The sequence below is a fragment of the Phocoena sinus genome, chromosome 14, assembly GCF_008692025.1.
Source record: "Phocoena sinus isolate mPhoSin1 chromosome 14, mPhoSin1.pri, whole genome shotgun sequence".
Taxonomy (NCBI): domain Eukaryota; kingdom Metazoa; phylum Chordata; class Mammalia; order Artiodactyla; family Phocoenidae; genus Phocoena; species Phocoena sinus.
The window spans coordinates 83,599,838-83,624,371 of NC_045776.1; the positions used below are offsets into that span (position 1 = coordinate 83,599,838).

General features: G+C 47.0%; 2 protein-coding genes across 15 annotated transcripts in view; one reads left to right on the plus strand and one right to left on the minus strand.

Annotated features, from left to right (window-relative positions):
• The window catches only part of CCDC92 (coiled-coil domain containing 92), a 30,263-nt gene extending 6,990 nt beyond the window's left edge, over window positions 1-23,273 (minus strand). The window contains exon 1 of one of the 3 annotated variants that reach the window (XM_032602475.1): window positions 23,193-23,273. The gene's annotated coding sequence lies outside the window, so the exon portion shown is untranslated. Of the gene's footprint in view, window positions 1-22,731; window positions 23,068-23,192 lie in introns of those variants that run through there. The other 2 variants (XM_032602473.1, XM_032602474.1) reach the window with 2 other exon arrangements.
• Window positions 23,015-24,534, plus strand: part of ZNF664 (zinc finger protein 664) — a 36,112-nt gene continuing 34,592 nt past the window's right edge. For 8 of the 12 annotated variants that reach the window (XM_032602478.1, XM_032602488.1, XM_032602481.1 and 5 more), the window contains exons 1-2: window positions 23,581-23,700; window positions 24,286-24,423. The gene's annotated coding sequence lies outside the window, so the exon portion shown is untranslated. Of the gene's footprint in view, window positions 23,148-23,532; window positions 23,701-24,285; window positions 24,424-24,534 lie in introns of those variants that run through there. The other 4 variants (XM_032602479.1, XM_032602480.1, XR_004345352.1 and 1 more) reach the window with 3 other exon arrangements.

Here is a 24,534-nt window from a genome sequence, read left to right on the forward strand (position 1 = left end):
GTGACCTACCGTGGGGGGCAGCGAGGGGAGGGGACATGTGGCCTCAGCAGGCACCCCAGTCCCATCACAGTTTGGTATTAAATTTTATTTGTAACAAATTTAATATGATTTAAATAAGTATTCACATTCTAACTGCCTTGGCGAGTCGGCGACTTGAATGGCACTAAATCTGTAATTCATTAATTCACCGTCATAACTACAGAAATAAAAGCGTGCCCTTGAAGCTTCCCATTAGCCTGGGCAGGCAGTCTGGGGAAGAAGGAACATGAGGTGAATAGAGGAGCGCGATTATGTAATGTGCAAAGCCGGCAAGTGAGCTTTGACGGCTCCGTTTGGAGCCCTGACAACCAGAGGACAAGGGTTTTTCAGCCCCGTGATATTCCATTTGGAGGCTGGTCTCTCTTCTTCCACACTCTATATGCTGACTTAAAAGGCCCGGAGGAGGAGATGCCATCTGTGTGGGGCCTTCTCTGGTTGTTGAATATACATGCACGAGACAGGTCCACATAGGTCCGAGGAAACAAGTCACACCTCCAGATGGGATCCAAATTACTACAGTATTTTCTCATCAGCTCAGAAGGGTACATAGTATCACTGACTTGCTGAGGACAGGGAGTTGCTGCTGCTTCAAACAAGGTGATGGTTTAATGTCTTCTCATTAGTTACTGATGACGTGGAATCACTGCAACGACGTAGTCCTTCCCAGAAGCTGACGTGAATGAAGCTACAGAAGCATCCCGTTCAGGCCAAGGAGACACGGCTGAGAGATGCAGATAATAGGGAGGAAGGGGCGGAGCTCGTCCTGGGAGGCGTGACTCAGAATCTCTGGCTATGGGAGCCAGAGACGTGAAGGAGCATTCAGGACCCCTCCCTGAAAGGGTCAGCGCGATGGACGAAGGTGAGGTGCAGGCGTCTGCCGCAGACGAATAGCGCTTCCTGCTTGAGTGAAAGGCACTCAGGCCCTCTCAGCCGTGTGTCAGCCAGTAGTGCAGGGCGACACCCCTAAAGCGTGGCTGACAAAACACTGCACTTTCCCTGTCGAAAGGGCATATGCTCCATGTTGTGGGCTCTTTGTACTGCAGCTTCTTGTCTCGAGGCGATCCCATTTCGTGTCTCAGTGTCATCAGGAGCCATCGGCAATTTTACAGTGATTTGCTCGGTCAGAGGCAGCGTGGGCTGGACACGGGCCCTCTTCTCTCCCCGGAGATGCAGCCCTCACTGTGGAGGATGGGGTTCCATCCACGGCGGCAGCCAGAGGGCAAGCCCCACTCTGCCCGCTTCCTCCCGTGGAACCCTGGCAAAAGCAAAGGGCGTGGGCATCTCAAAGCAAGACCACCCGTGGGGCAGGTTACCTTGATCGTGACTCGGAGGTTAGGCCACATCCATGTTTTTTCCCGTGGCAAATTCACTAGACATTAAATTTCTGTGGATTTACTGTTCCCTCTATATGGTCAGAAGGTTAACACTTGAAAAGGGCCAAGTTCTATAGAGGTCGGCACCTGGCCGAGACGGCTTCCCGGAGCGGGCAGGGATACTAACATCACCTCGTGGTGACAACGTGCTTTTAATGACGGTTCTCAGAGAGACGTGAGGACCCCGACCTCACTGGGTCTGCTCTGTATCCGCATGAGGACAAATTGCCTGTCAGTAGCTCACGTCCAGTTCTCAACCCAATTCAAAGTAATGTCCTTTCCTCCCTTTGGGGGCATTAATGTATAATTGATGACATCGTGATCTTATTTATGGACCATCTCCGCTTGCGCGAGCACAAAGTGCTTCCCCACCCCTTACGTCGTTTGTTCTCACAAACACCCAAGGAAAAACAGGAACGTCCTACCCACAAGTGAAAACGTAAATCAGGAGATGCTGCTGCTGAGCCCTGAGGCTGCTCCTAGCCCTCAGACCCTGTGGGTGAGAATCTGGAGGGCGGGGGTGGACGTCACCTTCAGGCAGGAGTCCAGATGCTCTCCACAGAGCATGCACACGGTCTCCAGCGCTCTGAAGCTGGGGGGATGTGCGCAGTCCACTGCAGCAGGCTCTTGGCGGGAAGGGCTGCAGCGTCCCCCAGCGCAGCACGGGGCGAGCCTGGAGCTGCACCGCTCAAGGAGGTGGGACCCACCCTCCCTACGCTCCAGCTGGGACAGTCAGCGACCAGGAAGGCCCTGCCGACCACCCAGTTCGGCAGAAAGACTCACCAACAAGTCTTGCTTTTTTTTTTTTTTGGCCACGCCATGCGCATGCGGGATCTTAGTTCCCGCTGCCTCGTCCCTCTGGTGCTCTTGGGGTCAAGCCCCACGTTCCCAGTGGCCCTGCCTGCTCAGCTGCCCACCCCTGCCCCGGCCTCACCCCATACCACCTACACTGCTGCCCTCTCACCCCTGGCGTCTGCCGCAGCCCCAGCACGGGGCCTCTGCACACTGGTTCCCGCAATCCGCACTGCTCTTGGCATACCACCTCCCGCCCCCCACCTCCCCCCGCCTAATGAGCCCCCATTCTTCCTTCGTGTCTGAACTCCTGAATTACGTACGGGCTTCAGTTACTTTTATACGGCTCCCCGATGGTACCGACTGGAGATCTCAACAAGAATTACGTGGCATTAACCAAAAAGCACTGCAGCAGCACTGGTTTGAACATGACCTCATCCTGTAATTTCTTCATACGCCAGAAACAATGTTTTAAAGTATCCCTGGACCACATTTCTTAGGCTAAAAGAAATGGAATATCTTTGATAGGAAAAGGTCTCACCATTTAAAAATGGGACACTTCTTTGTTCCTGGGCAATCAAAAGTAGACTTATCTATTCTCTCAACACAAAGCTTGTGGAAATAGGGTAATAATTTTAGAATCTGAAAAAAAAATAGTACACCCAGTACTCACGTGGTGCTGTGAATTAGTTATAACAAGCTATTTTAGATCCTAGTCATGAATAAGTTATAACCCATTCACATCTGGTTCTCATGCCGTGAACCGTCAGAATGACTGGCGTCCCACTGCCTCTGCGCGTGCTCGGCAGGGCCTGGGGCCCGGCAAGCGTCTTGCGCGCAAGGACCTCTGTGGCTGTTTTGTGGGAACTGTCTGTGTGGCTCTGGTGTCCTCTGGCTGAAGCACTGTCACGGAGTAAATGAAGGTTGGCCAGAGGACAAAGGCAAGTGTAGTGATTAAATGTAAGAGGAGACGAGATGGTTCCCAGCAGGGAGGTGGTGTCCTAAGTGGATTCGTGGACTCAGGAAATGTTGAGGGTGGCAGAGACCTTCAAAATCAACTATTCCAACACCTCATTATTTCAAGATCAAGAACCTGTGGCCCAGAAAAGATCTGCTTAGCACAACGGGATAAAAGAGCAGAATGGCCGAGGTCTTGAGGTGCTAGAGTGTTTGGGGTTAAATCTGAACCCTATCTTGTCACCTAAACCATCGTAATATCTAACTTAAAGGGTTACGTGCTAAATGCAATCACTTATGGTGTCTGGCATGTAGTAAGTGCTCAATAATTGTTACCTATATTATTTTATGTAAATATTGATCAATATATAAATATTGTTTACTTATCCCCACACTAGAGTATTTCCTGAACATCATCTAAGTGTGGAAATGAGCTAGCAAAGGATTCCAGTTACGTCCAAAGAGGGCAACATAAAAGCAAACACAAGCATTTTCTGCTGGCCTTTTCCATTTTCACTGGAGAGGAGCCATTCAGGGAAGCGAATAAAGAGAGTCAGGCAGAATCAGGCACCCTAAGGGACAGTAAAACCTACTTCCTACGTTGAATCAATCTATAGTACTCTACAAGAAGCTAAAAAAAGGTGGACGGCTAATTAGGCCATCAACTCTCAATCTAAAATACCTGCTTGTAGGAAAGGAAACTTAACCATCTCTGAAAAATGAAGCCTGATGTTATTCTGAATTCACAACAATCCTGGACAAAGAAAGTGTTTTAAGTTGCACGACCCTGTTATTTCTACTTGCACGCGTATTTAAGAAGTTCAGCTGGTAAGTTATTTGAGAATCCCAAAGAGTTAGGACCCTAAGAAAAAGGACAGCATTTCAAGGAAGCGTAAGCGCTCTACAATCACTCCAAAAACATTCTGGTAAAAAGAATGAACACCATTAAAACGTGGAAGTAAAAAAACGCTGAAAGCAAAAGATGCAATTATTTTTGAAGTGACAAAAAATCTTGTTTATTACTCATTCTTAAGCAATTGGGATATTTTTAAAACTAATACAATAGGCGGGTCAAGAGCTTAGCACAGGAGTCAGGATCCTGGGCTCCGGTTCGGACTCAGCCACGTTCGAGCTGCAGCCTCTCTGTGCCCTCACCTTCTTCTCCCATAACATGAGGAACAATAACAGTACCTACAAGACACAGTGACTGGGGGGATGAAATGAGCTATCTTAGATAAAACACTTAGCATGTGTCTGGTCTGCTGCGATAAAGTGGTAACTGAACTAAATTTGCACTCGTCCAAATGTGGGAACTTCAGATGGAGATGCTTTCTGGGGTCCTGTTCTCTGTCTGGGTGGGCAGTGCACATCACCTTTTAATAGTTGGTCTCTAAAACCTAAAAGAGGAGAACGCCAGTAGAAGCCAAAAGAAGAAAAGCATCTTTTGCAAGATAACCACCTCACAGAGTAATCTGAATGTCTGCCAGTGAGGAGTTAGCGTGGCACATCTCAACTATGATATCATTAAAAATGATAATGTGGATCTATATTTATTGACAATGAAATACATCTATAATAGGTTAAGTCAAAAGAGTATATTAAAAGCTGTATAATCATGTTTCTGTAGATACAAGTAGAGAAAATTCTAGAAGTATACACAATGAAACATGAAAAGCATTTATCTCTAGATGGTGGATTGTGGGTGATTTTTACTTTAAAAAAATTCTATTTTGGTACTACCTAAAGCTTCTTTAATGATGAAAATATATTACTTTATAGCCAGAAAAAACTATAAAGCAGTTTCTCTTACAAAACATGACCACTAACTATCCACTAGCAAAGTGGTATCATATGTTTTAGTGATGTTGTTCCAGGGTAGCCTTGGGATGCTTTACCAGAACCAAGGAGAATTAACGGGAAGGCAATTTTTATAAAAGCAACAGTTTAGCGTCTCCGAGATAGGCAGAAAATGATCATGACGAGCCCTCGAGCACCTCCCCACCCCCATGCATTGTACATTCCTGTAATTCTCTGACATTATCCGTCATAAAATACAAGGCTCATCACAATTCTTTAGACACTGACAGCCATTTCCTTCTGAAAGAATGTACAGCCTAACATTAAAGTTGTAATAGATGTGATTAGAGGCATCAGCAATTAGACAGGGAAACGCGATATGTGGTTGTCTGGGAAGGCTGCAGTCACTGGAGGCGTGCGTGATGGATTTATGAACCGTGTTTCTCTACAGTCTGATTATCTCATACTTTAAGAGTTTCTATTTGACTTCTATTTAAAAACCATGTCACGTGTCTGTACACTGGTAGAGGCTCGGTCCCTCTGTGTGTAAACGTCTCAGGAAGAAAGCAAGTCTGTGTTTCAGGTTGTCTAAAAGTGCCTCCGAGTGGGCCGTGGCCAGGCAGAGAAACACACGCACTCCCACGGTCTGAAATCACACAGTGCCTTCTGGGAGTGCCCAGGGCCTCCCAGGAAACCGGGCGACTTCATGGCCAGAGTGCTCATGCCCTGTGGCAGACCCCACCCCAGGAGGCAGGCGCACCAGCACCCCATCTCCTGGCTGTGAGGGGCTGCCATCCCGGGCATCATGTCATCACACAGTCGGCTCAGCACTTCCTGTTTCAGGGAAGTTGCTTCTAGGGCAGGGGGTGGCCAGGTGGCCGGCGGGTCTGTGGTGGCGCCACTTGGCCCTTCCTGCTCTCCCTGCATCCCCCTCCTGCCCTTCCTGGGCAGCCTCCAGCTGACTGGCCTGCCCCCTGCCCCCCGCCCCCGGCCCGGGATCACCCAAATCGCCTCATTTCAGAAGCGAGGGCAGGAAACATTTGCAACTAAAGAGAGATGCCATTTGTGAGCTCCTGACAACCTTGTCCTTTACCAAGATGAGCCTGAGCCAGTAATTTAGGGACATATAAAATCTCAAGACTTCCCACACAAATAGCTCTACCGAGTGACATCTGCCTTTAAATGGAAAGGAGAATTAGCAGGTCATATCTGATTAGTGTTTCCATTTCTACAGCTGACTGTGATTACTGCAGATTTTAATTGTCTGCTGGTTGATGACGAAAAGGTATGGTGACCCAAATGCCAAACTGTCCTCTTACACTGACGAAATAGGAGCTACTTCTCAAGTCTTAGCGCTCGACAATCACTACCCTAAACTGTATTTCCGAGGCTGAGAGGTGTGCACTTGCTTTAAAAATCTCTCTCTCTATGGTTTGCCAAACGGATGAACCATCTCAGTTGATTTAACTGATAGGGGCTTCTTTTATCCACTTTGGGCGCCTGACTAATTAGGCCCCAAAAAGAAGGAAAGGTATTATTATTATTATTATTATTGGCCGCACCGTGCAGCATGCTGGATCTTAGTTCCCCAGCCAGGGCCAGGGATCGAACCCCTGTCCCCTGCATTGGGAGCATGGAGTCTTAAATCACTGCCAGAGAAGTTCCTGGAAAGAAAGGTATTGTTAACCAAAGCTCTATACACTTTAATTTAGCCATACTTTTCCTTTATTACTTATACTAAAGTAAACTAGTCGGTTGTTTCATTAGTACTAATAGAACATATTTAGCTAAACTCTCACTAAGCATCTAAGATGATCACTGACAGAGAAAAGAGACTTTATCCTCGTGCTATTCTAGAAAGGACTCTGCCCGGTTCCAGCCGTGTCATCTTGGACAGCATTACAATTTGGCTAGGCAGTCAAGCAAAAACAAGACACCTCCCGACTTGCCCTTCTACAAAAGGGACCCACACGAGTTATTTCAGACAGGTTGACAGAAGAAGGATAGTAGAGAGCTTTGAAATCATTAAAACAGTCCAACGGTAGTCAATTCAGCAACTAAAGGAACCAGGGCCAAGCATTCAGTTTTAGTAATTACATACCCTCCGGTGTTCAGGGATAAAATATTTTTATGGGACTTTTTTCCCTATGGAATAACAGCTGGAGTACAAATATTTTTAGAAGACGACAAACCTATTCTTTTAAAAAGGCATTTACCTGGATCTTCGCTTCCTAGAACGTTTTTGATGGCTGCAGCATGTCCGCCTAAGGATGCTTGGCCTCTCGGTTGCCCATCTACCGCTCTGACAGTCCCGACATACATTATCCACATCTTTAAAAGTTTCCTTTCTGTGAGCTTCCTGTGCCGTGTAGGATAAATGAGGCACGTTTACTGATGACATTTAGGGTGACTCCCATAAAGTTCTCTCTACTCACAATGATTCTTTTATTGTGTCAGGGGCCAGGAGAATTCCCAGAATCCTATACTCCACTTCTTTAGTAAGTCACGCATGGAGTTCCAGGGGAGGAGAAAACCTCCCCCACAGAATACTGCTCTATTAACAGGGTCTGGCATTTAAAACAAACAAGCAATACTGAGATCCAGATGAAGCTGACAAGAGTGAGAATGAGGCAAGGTATGCAGGTGCTGTGCAGGTAATTTAGGGTTTGTCTTTGCAGCCAAATTTGGATCATATTAGATAAACGAGCCATTCGTACATTAGCCAGTAGAAATAACTAAAAACAAATAGAGGTAAAATAAGAGGGAGGGCAGTTGTCTTTCACAGATTACCTGTCAGCTGTGGGAGGACAGCAGAAGAAATTGGGGAAAGAAAACCATCACGGCATTTTATATTCATTTGGAATTTTCAAAGAAGGGGATGCAATTCAGTATTTTCTCACTCTTCCTGTCCTTGACACTATTTTTCTTTTGCACTTCTGTCGCGTTTTCCATTTGTATGACAGCCTTTGTTTTGTTTTCCTCTCGTATTTGACCTCATACTCCCACAATGGGATTAATTATAATCATGAAACTCTTTCGGGGCCCACTTTAATTTAGATACTTTTAATAATAAGCATACGATGTATCCGTATTTTTGGAACTTGGCAATTTTGGTTTAGAGTGCCCAGATTTTCCATTTGAAGTCCAAAATCCTGAGGCTGGGTGTTTCAGCTTCTTCCAGTTGATCCAGTTCTGGTGGTGTCTGTCAGGTCGTTGGGAGCCAGTGGAATTTGTTTCTCCTCCCATTTTTCATAATGGGCAGGATGGTCACCTCAGATCACACGGTTTCTTGCTGGTTGTGTGGGAGGGTGTGAAGCAGCTTCCATCTCAGCGAAACATCTATGCCAAGATGCTTTTCCGCTGGCTTTACCCTGCCTTTCTAGGGTGTGACCACCGCAGTTTAAAGTGAGCTTGCTGATGGAGATGGTGTTGGTGACAGATAGACCTGTTCCGTCTCCCCCACTCTACCCTGACACAGCCTCTGGGTTGGTCTAAGGCACTTAGACCATACTCAAAGGCATTTTTTTTAATTGTGAAAAGCTGAAAATCATTCACATTCGACATTACGGCTATTATTTACCAAGTGTCTGTGCCAGGCTCATAGGTAACCACCTAATTCTTGAAACAATCACACAAGAGAGGTACGATACCCATACTTTAAAAACATCTTTATTGGAGTATAATTGCTTTACAATGGTGTGTTAATTTCTGCTGTATCACAAAGTGAATCAGCTGTATGTATACGATACCCATTTTTTACGGAACTAAGGCTCAGAGGAGTAAGACCTTTGCCTAAGTGTACATGAGGTACATGAGCCACATGCAAATCTGTTTCCAAAGGCTGGCACCTCCTCTGCCTCCAGACGTGTGGAGTTTGGAACCAGCTCTGGGAGAAGGTGTCAGTTCTGGGTGCTCTCTGTACCCTGTGGAACGTTCTGTCCCGGTGTGGCCGCTACAGAATGCAGCAGTAGTGACGATGCTGACAGTGACAAGAGTTGCCACTTACCTAGCGTACCATGTGCTCGGTCGGTACTGCGCTGAGTGCTGTCCGTGCCTTCTCATCAAATCCAACAGCTCTGAGACAGGTACTTGCTATCTTCCCAACCTTATGTACTGAGGCATAGAGAGCTCAGAAGAGCCTTATGGAGATCACACACAAACTGGGTATCCTCCTGGTGCTTTGTAGCTCCCTCTTCCCATTTCTTTTTAAGGAGGGAGAAATTGTGCTAACGTAGGTCTACACTTTTATTAGGAAAGATCTAACCCTTGGCTCAGAATTTCTCTTAGCTGAATCTTAAAGCATTCCAGTGACAAGACTTTACCAAGGGGTAACTATCTCCATCGGCTGCAGTCCAGCTGGAAGCAAGCTGCAGAGATGAGCTGTCCTCAAGGATGAGCCAGAGCGATGCAGCAGGTAGGGATGAAGCCCCGGGCTCTGGATCCGGAGCCAGGGTGCTGCAGTTTGATTCCTAGCCCTGCCACTTATTAACGATGCACCTTTGGGCGAGTTATGTATAACTGCCCAAATGGGAAAACTGCCAAATGGGAAAATAGTACCTACTTTATCGGGGTTGTTGTGAAGATTAAATGAGTTGATCTAAAGAGGTGCTATCCGGGACTTCCCCGGCGGTCCAGTGGTTAAGACTCCGTGCTTACAATGCAGGGGATACAGGTCTGATCCCTGGTCAGGGAACTAAGATCCCACATCCCACGTGGCAAAAAAATAAAAATAAAAAATAAGGAGGCGCTATCCAATAGAACTTCCTGCAGTGATAGAAATATTCTCTTCTCTGCTGTCCAGTGAAGCTCATGACACACTGAGCCCCTGGTATGTAGCTGGTGTGTATGAGAAAAGGAAATTTTCTTTTTATTTACTTTGATTTGACTTAATTCAAATTTACGTTGTCCCACGTGGCTAGGGGCGGCCATATTGGGCGGCGCAGATTTAAAGCGTTTACAGCTGTGCCTAGAACTACGTACTGGCTGCTGTCGGTGCTCCAACACGGACAGCCATCCCCAAGCGCTCCCTGGCTCGCAGCTACACCACTGTGGAGCCCGCCGTGGCTGCTCTCTGCACCGCAAGAACACTTCAACTGGACTTTATTCTGTCATTATCATCATCCCATCCCATCCTGCGTCTGTATAGCATTTATCACTACCTAAAATGAGGTCATTTGTTGCTCTTTCTTACAGGACTAGAATGTAAGCTCCATGAGAAGAAGGGCTTTCTGTCTGTTCCCTGCTATAATACCAGCACCCAGGGAAGGCCTCCCTCTAGTAATCTGAGGTGGCCCTTTAAGAAAGCGTCCTCTCTAGTTGAGAATTAGTGGTAATCTCACCCAGTCTCTGGTCTGACACCCCCTGCAATTAGGTAGTGTACGTTGTATTAGTGACATGAGAGGACTTGGAAATACTTCTCTGACTGGCATGGGAATAAGGCAGAGGAGGAAGGAGAGCTAGTTCATGCATGCCTTTGGGAAGCTCGCAAATAAAAAGGCCAGAAAACTATCAAGCCATGTAAAAATGAGATACAGTTTAATGTCAGTGGGAGGGAAAGTGTGCGCCTATTCAGGACATTCTGCAGAGCCTGTGACACACGGGATCTCACTGGGTGCAGCTTATACACCTGGACAGTTATTCCTGTTAGGGGCCGACTGTGTGGGTTCCTGGCGCTGACATGGGCACAGCACCAAACCCAAGAGGTGGCTCTGCCAGCATGAACTGGGCTGGCTTTGCGCTTTCTCAATTTTCGGTGGTGGCAGAAACTCAGAAATTCAGGAAATGCGCATGCCGAGCTCTGATGATGCTTTTCCTGGTCAGTGACAGAGAGAGAAAAAAGAGGACAATGCAGAGACTTTTCCATAAAGCTAACTTTATTCAGTTCAAAGGACAAGTCTTTATTTTCATGTTAGAACCTCCCAATTAAAAAACGCACCGTTCCATGAGTTCTACAAGCCTAGAAACCACTCGAGTCGCCAAGAGGTTATGGTGATGGCCAGGAGCTTAACAGCATCAGTGATTTTGTTTTTTAATTTATGTCTTGGAGTTTACGAGGCGCATTGCAACAGGCCAAACAACCAAGCTTCCTTTTACGTATGCACCTCGAGGTTAAAGGTCAAGCCAGCATATGTTCCAAAGTGCTAGCTGTGACTCAGTCCTATGCCTAGAGCTTATTGGGGATGTAAGACTCAGCCACCAAAGTACAAAGAAAACAAAGTATAATTAAATCCTGCTGAGGATGCTCAGTAAGGAGCTAGGGCAAGGGTAACCCATCACAGCACCTGAAGCTCTTTCTCAATTACCTGCCTGCCTCTCATATGAGGCTTTGTGAATCCCCGGCAGGTGCGGACCATGCCCCAGTCATTTTAGTGTTCCTGGTACCTTACACATTGCTGGGCACGTGGAGGTGCCTGAAAAACGTCGAGTGGCTAAGGACTGCAGTGACCAAGATGGTCTGAAGAGGCTGGGACTGGAGCTGGTCCTTAAGGATGGGCAGGGTTTACACAGGAGGAGGTAAGTGAGAATGAAGTTTTGGAAGTCACAGTGAGACCATTACACTGTCTGACATGGAAAGAACATTCTGGGGAGTGGTGGAAAATAAAATCAGATAGAAAAGCGAGAACTGGATTTGAGTTGCTTATTAAAAGCCGCTCAGAATAGTTGAGATGGAAGAGAGAGGAAATGGGAAAAGTTGAGCTTTTACCCATTACAGCCAAAGCTCTACCAGAGGGAATTGAGTCTGGTGGGGATGATGCAGGGTGAAGGGAAGGGAAGGGAAGGGAAGGGAAGGGAAGTGCAGCAGCAACACAGCCTGAAGCTCCAGGAAATCAGCATAAACATAGTAAACAACAGAACTGCCTTGTACTGAGGGCTCACCTATCCGGGAGCACCAAGCTACGCATGGTAGAAGCACTCTGACGGCTAGACGTCCTCCTCCTATCTCACACATTAGCAAACAAGCTGAAAGGGTTAAAGGACTTCCTTTAAGTCACAGCTAGCAAGTGGCTGGGTGCGGCTTCGTCCCAAACCAGGCTGACTCCAGGGCCATGCCCTTAGCCATGAACGCCACTGTTCTCCCCAGGTGGAGATGAAAGGCATGCATGCCTTGCAGAGCCAGAACATCCTTTGCCCCGTATTCTACTTGTTAAAACATCCTTTGCCCCGTATTCTACTTGTTAAAACTCCTCTTCCGCTCTTTTCCGCTCCTTCCCCCACATTTTGAGTCTTAAGCCTCTCCAGTCTCTACTCTTCTTTGCTCAGTGCTAACCGGGAGAATGCCAGCGCTTACTCTTGATGCTTGTGAAGAAAACATCTCAGAATAAGAGAGAATGTTTCTTCGCTCCTAAAGCTGCAGAGAAGCAGACACTATTCTGGGTTAAGAAGCTATAGTTCTGGTAAAGAACCACAAGCTTACTCTGCTATTCAGTGTGGAAATGTGTGTAAAGATACATACTTCTGTTTTATTACCAAACGAGTATTTTAAGACATTTCGACTTCAGAGATTCTTTTTTTTTTTTTTTTGCGGTACACGGGCCTCTCACTGTTGTGGCCTCTCCCTTTGCGGAGCACAGGCCCCGGACACGCAGGCTCAGCGGCCATGGCTCACGGGCCCAGCTGCTCCGCGGCATGTGGGATCTTCCCAGACCGGGGCACGAACCCATGTCCCCTGCATCGGCAGGCGGACTCTCAACCACTGCGCCACCAGGGAAGCCCCCAGAGATTATTTCTGACTCATTTAAAATGTGACTCAATTTCTAAAAGTTTGCTTTTCTAATTGGTTGCCTTACTTGATAATTTATCATCGTAGTAATATAATTTAAAGAGATATCTCTGTTTTGAAGATACAGAATTTTTTAATTTTTAAATTAAAAAAAAAATCTTTTATTATTAAAACACCTTTAATCCCCCCTTTTTTCTTATATCTTTATTGGAGTATAATTGCTTTACAGTGTTGTGTTAGTTTCTGCTGTATAACAAAGTGAATCAGCTATACGTACACATATATCCCCATATCCCCTCCTGCTTGAGCCTCCCTGCTCTAGAAATTTTAGGGCTTCCTGGTTAGTTAGAGGAGGGGCTTTTGCTCTTCATACAGAAGGCTGAATTAAGTGCAGACACTAACACATTCTTTATTCAGATGGAGTTTGAGTCTGCCCGTTCAGATCAACAACTGGTGTGACAACCCGGACAGCTACCAGCATGGGGAGGAGAGAGAGAGGACAGGGGCTCCTTGCTGAGATAAATATAATCCAGCAAAGAGGGGCAAAGGTAACGCCCATCGGGTCTTGCTGAGGAGCTGGCCTGCTTCCGCAATCTGACTGACCTGCTTGGAATACCCTCCACGGAAGATTCTCGTGTTCCTCAGAGAATCCACACAGTCACTGTTTTACAGCTGCTGCAAGACACAGTTGGTTATATTGGTCCAGAGAATACATGGAGTTGGTGTGTAATTTTATGACTTGAGACAAGTGTAGGCAGTCAGAATTTGAGGGGGAGCATCCCGCTGGTGAACCCCATGTGCGGGTCTGACCGAGTTAGGCAGTGGCGCCCCCGGGCAGACTGGAGGTCTGGAGACACTATGGGTTGTCACAGCTGGGGAAGGGGCACATCTGGCACCTGGTGGGTAGAGGTCAAGGGTGCTGCAAAACAGCCTACGACGCACAGGAGGGCCTCACAATGCAGAATGGTCCTGCCCCGTGTCTCAGCACTGCGTTAGAGTCAACCTAATCTGAGGCAGGCCTTTTGTGCCTTCTGACGAGGTTTACTCTGCTCTCCTTGGGTTTCCGGGATTGCTAGTAAACCGCGGGTGACGGAGTGCTCAGGAGGGACAGGTCCCAGCCACGTGCAGCCTCCTTCCTATAACAGAGGGCCTGACTTCCTATAACAGAGGGCTCCTGACCTTGGAGGAAAGGCAACCATCAGTGAGAGGCTACCAGGTTGCCTGCTGGAGAGGGTTTCTTCTCCACGTCTTCAACTCTTGGTGAGGCAGGTGTGCAGAAAGGCACCGCTTTACCGGCCTCACTGTCCTGGGTCAGGGTACGTGAATCTCCTTTCTTTGGCTCAGAAGAAAGGGGTTGCGGGTAAAACGTGCCTAAGAATATAATCATTTTCCTCCTGTTATCGGATGGTATGAGATGTTGCTTTTCCTCTGTGAATGCTTAAGTGAACTGAGAAATGGAGAGGGTGAATGTAAGAGAATTCTGCAACCCCCAAATAGGGACTCCAGATTTACGGTTATAAAGCTGCATATTTCTGCAGACATTAAATGTATATATCGAAGTTGACCCAATATACGCTTTCAGCAGGAGTGCTCTGATCTAAACCATCAGGGAATCTCTAGGAAATGATGATGTGTCAAGGCTTTAACATTTCTTGAATGCAAAGGAATTCCTGTTTTTAAGAGGACCGCTAAATACTTGCATAAATCTTAAGAGGCTTCTAAAGACTCCTAAGAAATTTATGAAATCATACCAAAACTCTTAATATTTTACAGGTACTGACACTTTAAGAAAAGATTTCCAGGCTGGGAGAAATGAAAGTACAGGCTCCACGGCCACCCAGGAAACCCTGTTTATGAAAAAGGGCCATCATTTAAACTTTGTAATTTGCAGAAATATATTGGAGAAGTTAAAGAAATGTGTTGGGCTGCCAATTTGAAAACTGGTTTTCTGCTTGGAAAAGGCCACTTCCAGAGTCAAAACACTCAGGTTATAGAATCCCATGCTTGGAAAAGGCCACTTCCAGAGTCAAAACAGTCACTCAGGTTATAGAATCCCAGTTTGGAAACAAGATACAGGTGCAAACTGAAAAGCTATTTATCTTCTTTAAAAAGCTTCTGTACTGAGAACAAGAAAGAAGGTATTCCAGTAGAACATGGAAGACACATGAAGAATTAAATTATTAAAATACTCTTGGGGCAAATCCTTTCGTATATTGTTTAGTGACTTTGGGGATGTAAATGAAGGTTCTGTTTCCCTCTGCTGGGGGATATAAAGGATCACAGTTCACTCTTTCACTGAAGAAAACACCTTTCCCTGAGCCCCTCTGAGCAAGGCGCCTCTGAGGTCATCTGGGAGATGGCAACGAATAAAACAGATGCGAACCCGGCCGCCACAGACCTGACAGGGGAGGGACAGACGATCCTACACATATCAGTTCATACCAAGCAGTGGGATTTCTGCCAAAAGGCTACATTAAACTGAACTTCCTAAATTCCTTACCGACCACTGTTTAAGAGTGGGTAACCCTAAACATGAGCATACAACTAAAACGAGTTACATCGTAAGAAACTGGTACCTTCATCATTTGCTTTTTACAAATCTCAGACAATATTACACTGCGTTAGCCTATGAAACGACCTGCATTAGCTGAGTAATGTTTTAAGATGCCATACTTCTCTGAAAAATTTTTAGTATCAACAACTGCATTAGTTAGTGTAAATTATATGTTATTTTCTAAAATCCCTAATTCTCTTTGGACTGAGAGTGAGGTAGTTAATAATTTATATTTACCTAAAGACTTGTAAAGAGATTAAAATTCAAATAGGAAAAAACACACCTTATCACCTCACAATCCCTGTGAGTCATGTGCTAGGTATTTTTGAACACTTATTCTTGAAGCCCAAATTAACAAGGTAAAATCAATCGATATATAATGGGCATCTGATATGTCTGATAACATTTTAAAACCACAATTTAAAATCTCTAAATAATATACTGTCATTGATATATACTGTTTGGAACCATGTTATGTATGTGTGAATCGAGGTATATTTAAGTAAATCAGTAAAAACTTGTGTACAATTGAGGAGAAAAGACTAGTAGCTCACAGAAAAGAAAATTATTCTCTTGGATGCAAACTGTTGTCAACAAAGAAGGATCTGTATTTGTCTTGCCTCTGTAGGGTACGTCCAAAGGCAAGACATATTGCCCCCAGTGCAACATGTAATGCTGCTTTTCCTTCTTACTCTTTTTCTGACCCTCGTTCTGACTGTGGTCAACTGTGAAAATAGCGAGGGCGCCTCACTTGGGGAGGAATTCGCGTTTCTAATGGTCCTCGTGTTACCCTACGTTGGGGCCATTTTAGAAACATTCTCCCTTTGGTGAATAACATGGTGCAGGCTGTCTTTGACCAGGCATCCTTTTCAGGCTGACCGGTCCCTTCTGGCAGCTCTTATCCATGCTGCACTTGTCCCAGATCAGGTCCTCCATGGTATAAGGTCGTTTGGAGGCTGGCAGGGAGTCCTTGTAACCAGACATTTTGGCATTCCCCAGACAGCACCTCAGTAGCTCCAAAGGATTTAATTTCCTCATCTTGTTCCTGTGCCCATGGCCGTGTACATGCACATGTAAGGGGATGCTAGGGATAATTCGACAGGAGTGGTATGCTCCAATTTCCCCAGTGGAGTTCAACAGCATTGTATGAGCTACACTATTTGTCAGGCTCACATCAGGGGGGCATGTAGACAAAGAGAGCAGCTTAGCTATCCCCTTTGGGGGGGGGTGGCATTTGTAAATATATTCAAATTTGTCTTATTCAAACAGGGCGATGATTTCCATGTGACCATTTAGTAATCTCGCCAGATGTAGAAGATACCTATGTACCAAGGCTGACAAATGACCATCAAAAAGACTCCTGAAATATTTTATTTCTGGATTTGGCACATTAAATGTGTCTTCTTATAATTGGAGTCCACAATTTACAGGTCAGATTGTAAATAAAGCTGTAAGGCCCTACACATTTGCTGTATCATTCAGAATCAGAAGAGGTGGTTAAATGTCAAGACGAAATTGTGAAAAATAACCTGGCAGGATTATGCAAAAACTGGACGGAAGCAGCCAGACGCCCTACCTATAGATTGTGAACACGAGAGCTTTAACAAACAAAAAACTGGGACCTTCATCTAAAAGGCTGAGTAGGCTTATGAGACTTCTAAAGGCAGACTGTTGATGTGCTGGATGCAGCTGTGCTCTATCACTGGGCAGCACTGATAGAGGGTGTCGACGCATTGCATGCACAGGTGCAAGAAGCCGAGTGACGGGGTTCACTTTAGGGTTCAGCAGTCTGCGCTGTCATGTCAACCTTCCCGCAGGGATTTACAGTTCTGTGGGCGACTAACACTAACGTACCAAAGACTCACAGCATCCCTGGTAGGGAGACACTGGCCTCAACTGCTCAACAACTTCTACCTTCACTCGGTTTTCCTCTAAGACTCAGAGATGGGTAATGTGCTTCCCACTTGAGTTTCAGACTTGTGCTGATAAGCTGCCCAGGGAGGTCCAGTCCTGGTGGCCCCCGAGCCTACGTGGGAAGGCGCTCTACTCCACCCGCAGCCTGCTGGCGGGGAGAAGTCAATGCACCTTTCCAGTCAATGATCATCCTAAACTGCTCTGAGTTCCACCCTACAGCTGTGGACGAGACACGGGAACACCTCCTAACTGTCTCCAAGGTCTCACCTCTGGCCATATTTGTTCCAACTCAGATTTTTATTTTGTCTTCCCCCCAAAACCCTGCCTTTGCCCTCAAACAATAAAGTTGGGCTTTGCTCATCTCTGAACCAGGTCCTAATACCACAGCCTTACTATATTGAGAACACTGTTTCTGTCAAAGACTGACTCCAGCACTTTCTTTTTTTTTTGCGGTATCCAGCACTTTCTTGATGGGAACTAATTCCTCACTTGAAACCCATCACACAATGCAGAGGCTGAGAAGGATGACACAGCCTTTCTCTCTGTCATCAAAGACTATGTCCCCGCCTCCCCTGACCCGGTACAATAGGGCATGTCTGTGAGCAAGTATCTCAGTGGCTGAAAGCTGCTGCTCTGTTCCACCAGGATTTCTTGTCTGGTCACCAGGACTTAACCAAAAGATAAAGATGACTCACTCTCAAAGACAAGGATTGACCCCTCCTTGGAAAGAATAGGCCCTACCTAATAACCTCTGCTATGTACTTATCTATGGGAACAGAAAATTAAAAAACAACAAAGCCTTTCTTCATCTTTCTTGTCAATGTGCAAGACGTATTTCTAAAAACTGGATCTGCTCCCAAGTGCCACAGCCACTGAGGGAAAAATAATACCAGTGCCCTTTACCTGAGTTGACACTTGTGACAGTTGGAGAGACAGGGGCAAAAAGAAAGCCTCCTTCAATGTCTGGAGTATGGCAGGAACCTAACCTCCTACACTTGATCATCATTAAAAGAATTAGATAGAAACCATTAGAAAAATATGGCGGTCCCTGGATTATTAAGCCACGACAGTGATGGAATTGTACCTTGGGGAGCTAATGTTTTCACACCGACGTTGCACCAAAGATGGCCCTTTAAGAGTATGGTGCCGCTCATTTCTCGGTGGAATGTGTAACTTTAAGAAAAACAGTACTATAATAATACTGGGAATTATAATTGACACGTGGCAGCAATGTGTGAGCAATGTCACATAAGAAATGCCTCATAGGGACTTCCCTGGTGGTCTAGTGGGTAAGACTCTGCGCTCCCAATGCAGGAGGCCCAGGTTCGATTCCTGTTTGGGGAACTAGATCCTGTATGCTGCAACTAAGAAGCCTGCATGCCGCAACTAAGACGTCTGCACGCCACAACTAAAGATCTCGCGTGCCAGCAACTAAGACCCAGTGCAGACTAAATAATTAATTAATTAATTTAAAAAATTATTTTAAAAAATGCCTCATAAACCCTCTTACCTACATGGTAAATAACAGGGGTCCAGGGTGCATTTAGAAGTAGGGTGGGAAGGAAATCTCAAGAGCAAGGGATAATGGATCCTATACTATCTAAATGTAACATATTAAGTGTTGTCAAAGAGGCAACAAAGAGAAACATTGTAGCAGCAGAGTATCACATGCCTAGAATTCCATTTATTAAAAGTGTTCTTCTTTTTCCTCTCCTTTATTGTAAGCTTTAAGCATCTCGGCTTCTTCTTTTGTGCTAGCCGATGGAATTTCACTGCTCAATCCTGAGAATCTGGCTAGGAGAAAGAATCTTGAAAAGAGGAGAACACTTCTTCCCTTACAGCTCCAGAGGAGTAGAGACTTCTTGCTTCAAACAGTTATTTCTGATAAAGTGGTAAACTGGGATAATCACTAAGGTATTCATTTCAGTCTGCTCCCCAGAGTGGAAACTCACATAAAAACATAAACTCCTGTTTTCTGATTAACAAAGAAGTCTTTTAAGACATCTGTGAGATGCCTTCAGAGAGCATGGTGAGGAGCTGTAAAATGTAACCTTTCAATTCTAAAAAGGCCACTTTCTAACTGGTTGCCTTACTTGATAATTTGCTGTTCTGCTCATAATATTTAAAGCAGCATCTGTGATTTTTTTTCCCTGAAGGAATACTTGTAAGATTTCCTTATTTTATTTTTTGGTTTACCAGAAGAACTTGGTATTCTTCTCTTTTCCTTTCGTGCATAAAGTATAAATAAACGACGCACCTCTGGTTCAAACAAAATTTAAAAATCTTTGTCTTATTTAAATTATCACACCCAAATTCAGCTGGTGGATAAGAGCCACAAAAGCATGGGACAAACTCATCTGCTAGAGAACAAAAGAGAGGAACTATTTTTAAAAATTAATTACACGTATATATTAATTCAGAACTGTTTTTCCCCCCTCTAACTTCTTCCTAAATTGGAGAGGTCAGAATCTGGTTTAACTCAACTGGCCTCCTTACCATCATGTTCCACTTAAATCCTTGTGCAGACAGCATTTATTGGGTTCTCTGCTGTTTACAGGAAGCTCTGCTCTGCTCCTGGGCCACAGACAGAGTCCTATCCCCACTGATCCACTTAGTACATGTATTGTGATCGACAGTCAATAGCCTAATCTTTGTTATAACAGATAGAGCATCATTCTTATTGTTGATAAATTATCATTCCCAGATTTCGCTTAGTACAAATGGGACACGTCTTTTTCTTCTTCAAACACAAAACTCCAATCCACCTAATCTGTTCGGTCCACTGAAATGCTGTTTCTCCTCAGCTGTGTTTTACCTGCCAACATGTATTTAAAAACGAGGTAGACAAACTGAAAAAAGTCCAGTGCAACTTACTGTTAGTGGATACGAATGGACTTTTTGCCGTGAAATTTGAGTCATGTTTGAGCGATGAAATAAACAGAAACTAAAACGCACAGCAAGCACAAGAATCAGCCCTTAATCAGTATCTTTCAAAAAATAATTTCAGCTAAGAAAAGAATCTATTCACCTGCACAGGCCGACTCTCAAAAGAATGGCTGACATCATTGCTTTTAAAAGAGCTTAAAAAAAGAGACTCCTCTGCTTGCCTTCATAGAAAAGGGTAATTTTCTTCTTGATTAAATGTTTATTACAGAAAATAAAAGCCAAAAGAAGAAATACAAATCAGCGTAATTAAGAAGAGTCTTTTAAAATAAAACACTGAATGTGAGGGTGCTTTATTACCTGTAAAGCCCCACACAAATGCAAAGTAGGACTAGAATCACCTCTGATATCAGGGTGGCCTCTACCCCAGTAGAAGTCTTCCTAGGGTTGAAGTAGGTGTCTGGGATGTTGTCATGCCCACAACTGCAGAAGCCAGAGTAAGAAATAAAAAAGAACCACAATGCCCTCCAATCCAGTTGCCACTGGAGTCCCTCAGTGCCCCCCCTCACGAGGCCTCTCCCAGGCCGGTGTGACACCTCCTAGTAGCCATTCCTGCCCAGCGGGGGACCAGCTTATCCGGAAACTCCGCAGGGAAAGAGCAGCCCCTTTTGTCACTGGAGGTTCTAATCATAAGCAACTTGTGCTTTTATGTCAAAGTGAAGTCTGTCTTCCTATAAGTACTACTTGTCTTCTTTGGAACTCGGGGAAATAGAAAATCCCTCTGCTGCATGACAGACCCTGAATACTTGAAGACAATTAGGACACCTTCACTTCCCTACCCAACCTTTCTGCAGGTTTAAATGTCAAAGCTGGCGATGTGAAAATTGGTGTCACTAAGCTAGCACCTACCTAACTAGTCTGGAACGTCAATCTGAGTCAAACATTTATTGCACCCTTGGTGTGTGAAGCACATAAAGGCGCCTAGTTTCTGCCCTTTAAGGATACCCAATCCAGTAGCTACAATTAATCTTAGTTAACAAACATAGTGTGCCCACTATATCTTAAGAACTTCTTATGGCTGACCCTGTTCCAGATAAAAGAAAAAAGGCTCATGTCTTTTTTTCCCAGAAATACAAGAAAATTATAAATATAATATAAAAATAAGTATTTCTTAAAAGCCTCGACACTGTTAACATCAGTATTGCCGCAAATGCACTCCATCAAGTAATGATGATGTTAAAATGAATTTATGCAACGAATGACAGATGAAAGAGTTAAGCGCCCACACGAGTGATTTTCTGTCGTAAGTAAAAGGATTCATTTTTTTTTAAAAAAAATTAACAATAAAAATATCTAATTTCCAAGAAACTTGTTTGTTAGACTGTTGTATTTACATGTGCTACAGTAAAAATCTGATACACACAAATCATTGCCTGGTACTTTAGATTTTAAATATACCTAAACTGAATTTACTGAGTAATTATAACATGATGCAGAGGAACAATAGAAACTATTTTAAGGTTTTCCAATAGTGTGTATGTATACGTAAACACATGTGTATATACACATAAACGTACCATAAGCTTTAAAACCTTCTCCAAAAATATTTCACATAAGATGAACATTTAGCCTAAAGAAACAAATTCAGAACGTCTTTGGAGGTAAAAGTCACTTTAAATGTTAGCATTCTTTTCCTTATAATTCAACAGCAAGAAAATGCAAGAGAATTCTTGACTGTGCAAAACAAAACAAAACCCATTTAATAAAACAATAACAATGCTCTTTAAATAAACGTCAAACTTAAAAGTATTAAAACGTCAATTCTAGCTTTAACACTCTTACAGGTAGGTTTCTGGAAACGTGTAATATATTACCGTATGACGGCTTGTATTTTGTTATAAGACCGATTACTGCAACCTAAATTACAGAGCACGATCATACTTCCTCTCGGAGCACTTCATTTGCATAATTGGAATAGATCATACGGCTCAACATCAAAGCTTAAAATTAATACAGGTCAGCATGAAAACGTAAGTTAGATAAACTAGACTAACTCGCTGTAGCAGACGGCAGCTCTGTCGCCGAGCCTGGAGCTCTGCTGCATATTTGCATTATGCTCAGTTTCACGAATCACAAGCAAATCGTTATCTAGGGTAAACTAAAGCCCACATCAAAGCTTTAGAAAGGGGCTGTAAAGATAGAGTACTTACGTAAAGGGTTATCAGGACAGGAGACAATGCAACTTATCTGGGAGGGTCTCTAACGTCCACGAGGTGGTAAAACGCATTTAAATAGGGGATGTGGATTCAGACGGCCTCCTCCCCACAGCATCCCAAACAAAGCAGGGCCAGGCCCTCGGGCGCTCCTGGTGCACCTGCAATGCGGATCCCTCACCCTACAATCCCACCCCGGGGCTGGCAGAAGCGGCCCCTGGGCTGTCCTCTCCTCCCCCTTCGGATTGGCTTGGGTGCGCGGTGGGGACGGACTGCAGCCTCGACTGGAGCCCTGGCAAGGGCATCCCCCTCCCCATAACGGGCTGGAAGACCCTGCAGGCAGTCGGCGCGGGAGTCGCTGCGCCTCACTTTTGCCCTCCTTTCCACCTCTTGGTTTTTCCCCCCGAGACGTCTCCGCAAGGGGACACCCTTCCCCAGCCCGTGGGTCGGGAGCACCCCTCCCCCTGCAGTGAGGGCTTTAAAAATTACCTAAATGAGTTTCTGCCGCAACAGATGCCTCCGCCCCCCCCACCGGCGCCCGCAGAGCCTCACTGCAGGTACCGCCAGGTGAGCGGGGCTGGACTCGGTCACACCTCGGGCCCCGCCTCACCTGCGGGCGCGGCCGTCGCGGTCCTTCAGGCGGCTCCCCCCCTCGGCGCGGTCCTCCGGGCGGGCGGCAGCGGGGGCCGGCGGTCCATGGGCGGGGCGGCGGGCGGGGCTGGCTCCCGGCTCCGGCCCTGCCCCGGCCCGGCCGCCGAGGGAGGTCAGTGGGCACCGCCCGCCGAGCGCATCTCGCCGGCTCCCACCCGAGCGCTCGCCGCGGTGCACGCTGGGAGTGGGGGCCGGGGCGGCGAGGCCTGTCCGCGCTGACCGGGAGGGCGGCAGAGGCGCCGGCGCGGCGGCGGGTCTGTGTCTGCGGGGAGGGGCGGGGGAGGCCGATCGATACTCACTTCCCGGGGAGGGGGCGACGCCCCCCTCCCGCAGCTGTTAGGGGCTGGGGAACGGACCGAGGGGAAGGGAGGGTCTGGCCGGTGGGACGCAGGCGCAAAGCTCAGGTGCGGCCGCACTGCGGTTGCCCGGGGTAACGCGGGTCCGGGTGGGGCGCGGGGGAGGAGGAGCGAGGCGGGCGAGCGGGAGCGCGCGCGCGCTGGGCGGTGGGGTTGGGGGGTACCCGGGACCAGCCTGGGATTGGGGGGAGGGCACGCCCGGGCGGCCAACGGGGGCGGGGGCAGGGGAGGGGGGAAGGGGAGAGGGCCGGGCGGCGCGCATGCGTGCGGCCCCCGCTCCCCTGGGGCTCGCTGGCCTCGTGCGTGCGCACGCGCGCTGTCCCCCGGAGGCGTCTGGGTGTGCGGAGCGCGCGCGCGCGGCTTGGAGGCGCACCTGTGAGGTGTCCCTTGAGGAGAGGGAGGGTGGGTGCGCGGAGTCCGCGGCCTGGGGCGCTTCAACCCCTCACTTGGAGTGAGTTGTGGGGCGGCCGAGCTGCAGTCTCTTTATTTCTTCTCTGAGTCAAGGCGGGGGTGGGGGGCGGGGGCCGGGGAGTGGGCTCGGGGTCGGAAGAAGGATGAGTGGATTAAAGAAAAGAAAAACAACCTATCACTTAGGATGGGCCTCGAGCCGGGGCGGGTGCCCGGGCATCGGTGGGAAAGGTCAGAGCAGCTACCGCGCAGCTGGGCGGCCTGGCGGCCACCGGGCCGGCCCCGGGGAGGGCAGCCTGGCCTCTGGCCTCAGCGAGCCGGCGTGGGCCCGCAGTGCCGGGGAGCGGGGGTTACAGATGGCGGCAGGGTGCGCGGCGGCGGAGGTGCAGCGGCAGGGGCGAGGCCGGGCGGAGGCCCCGCGGGAGCCGGACTCCCGAGCCGGGCTCCATTGTTGTTGGAACTGAGGGAAGGGGGAGCAAAACAGCTTTAGAAACCCGTGAAGCCGCGCCTTGGAGCCTTTCCAGGCGGGTTCGCGGAGAGGCGGTAATGGCCGCGCCGTGGGATCGGGGAGCTAGGCTGTGTCGCGGAGAAGCTTGGCTGCATGATGTGATGTTGTGTTTTTTTTTAGAGCGCCTCGCGTTCCAGCAGAGCCAGCCGAGCATCCTACTCAGGTGATGAGGAACCCTCCCGGCACCCAGCGCAGATCGCTGCTGGCGCTGGACGCCTCCATTGTTTGACCATAACAAGGGCCGGATTCTCAACCCAGGTAAACTGGATGGCAGCGCCGTCGAGCTCCCTCTCACCTCCCACATCCAAAGGAACCTCCTCTCCTCTTTCAGGACTTTACTCCAGTTTTCTCCCCGTGCCCTGCTTCTGA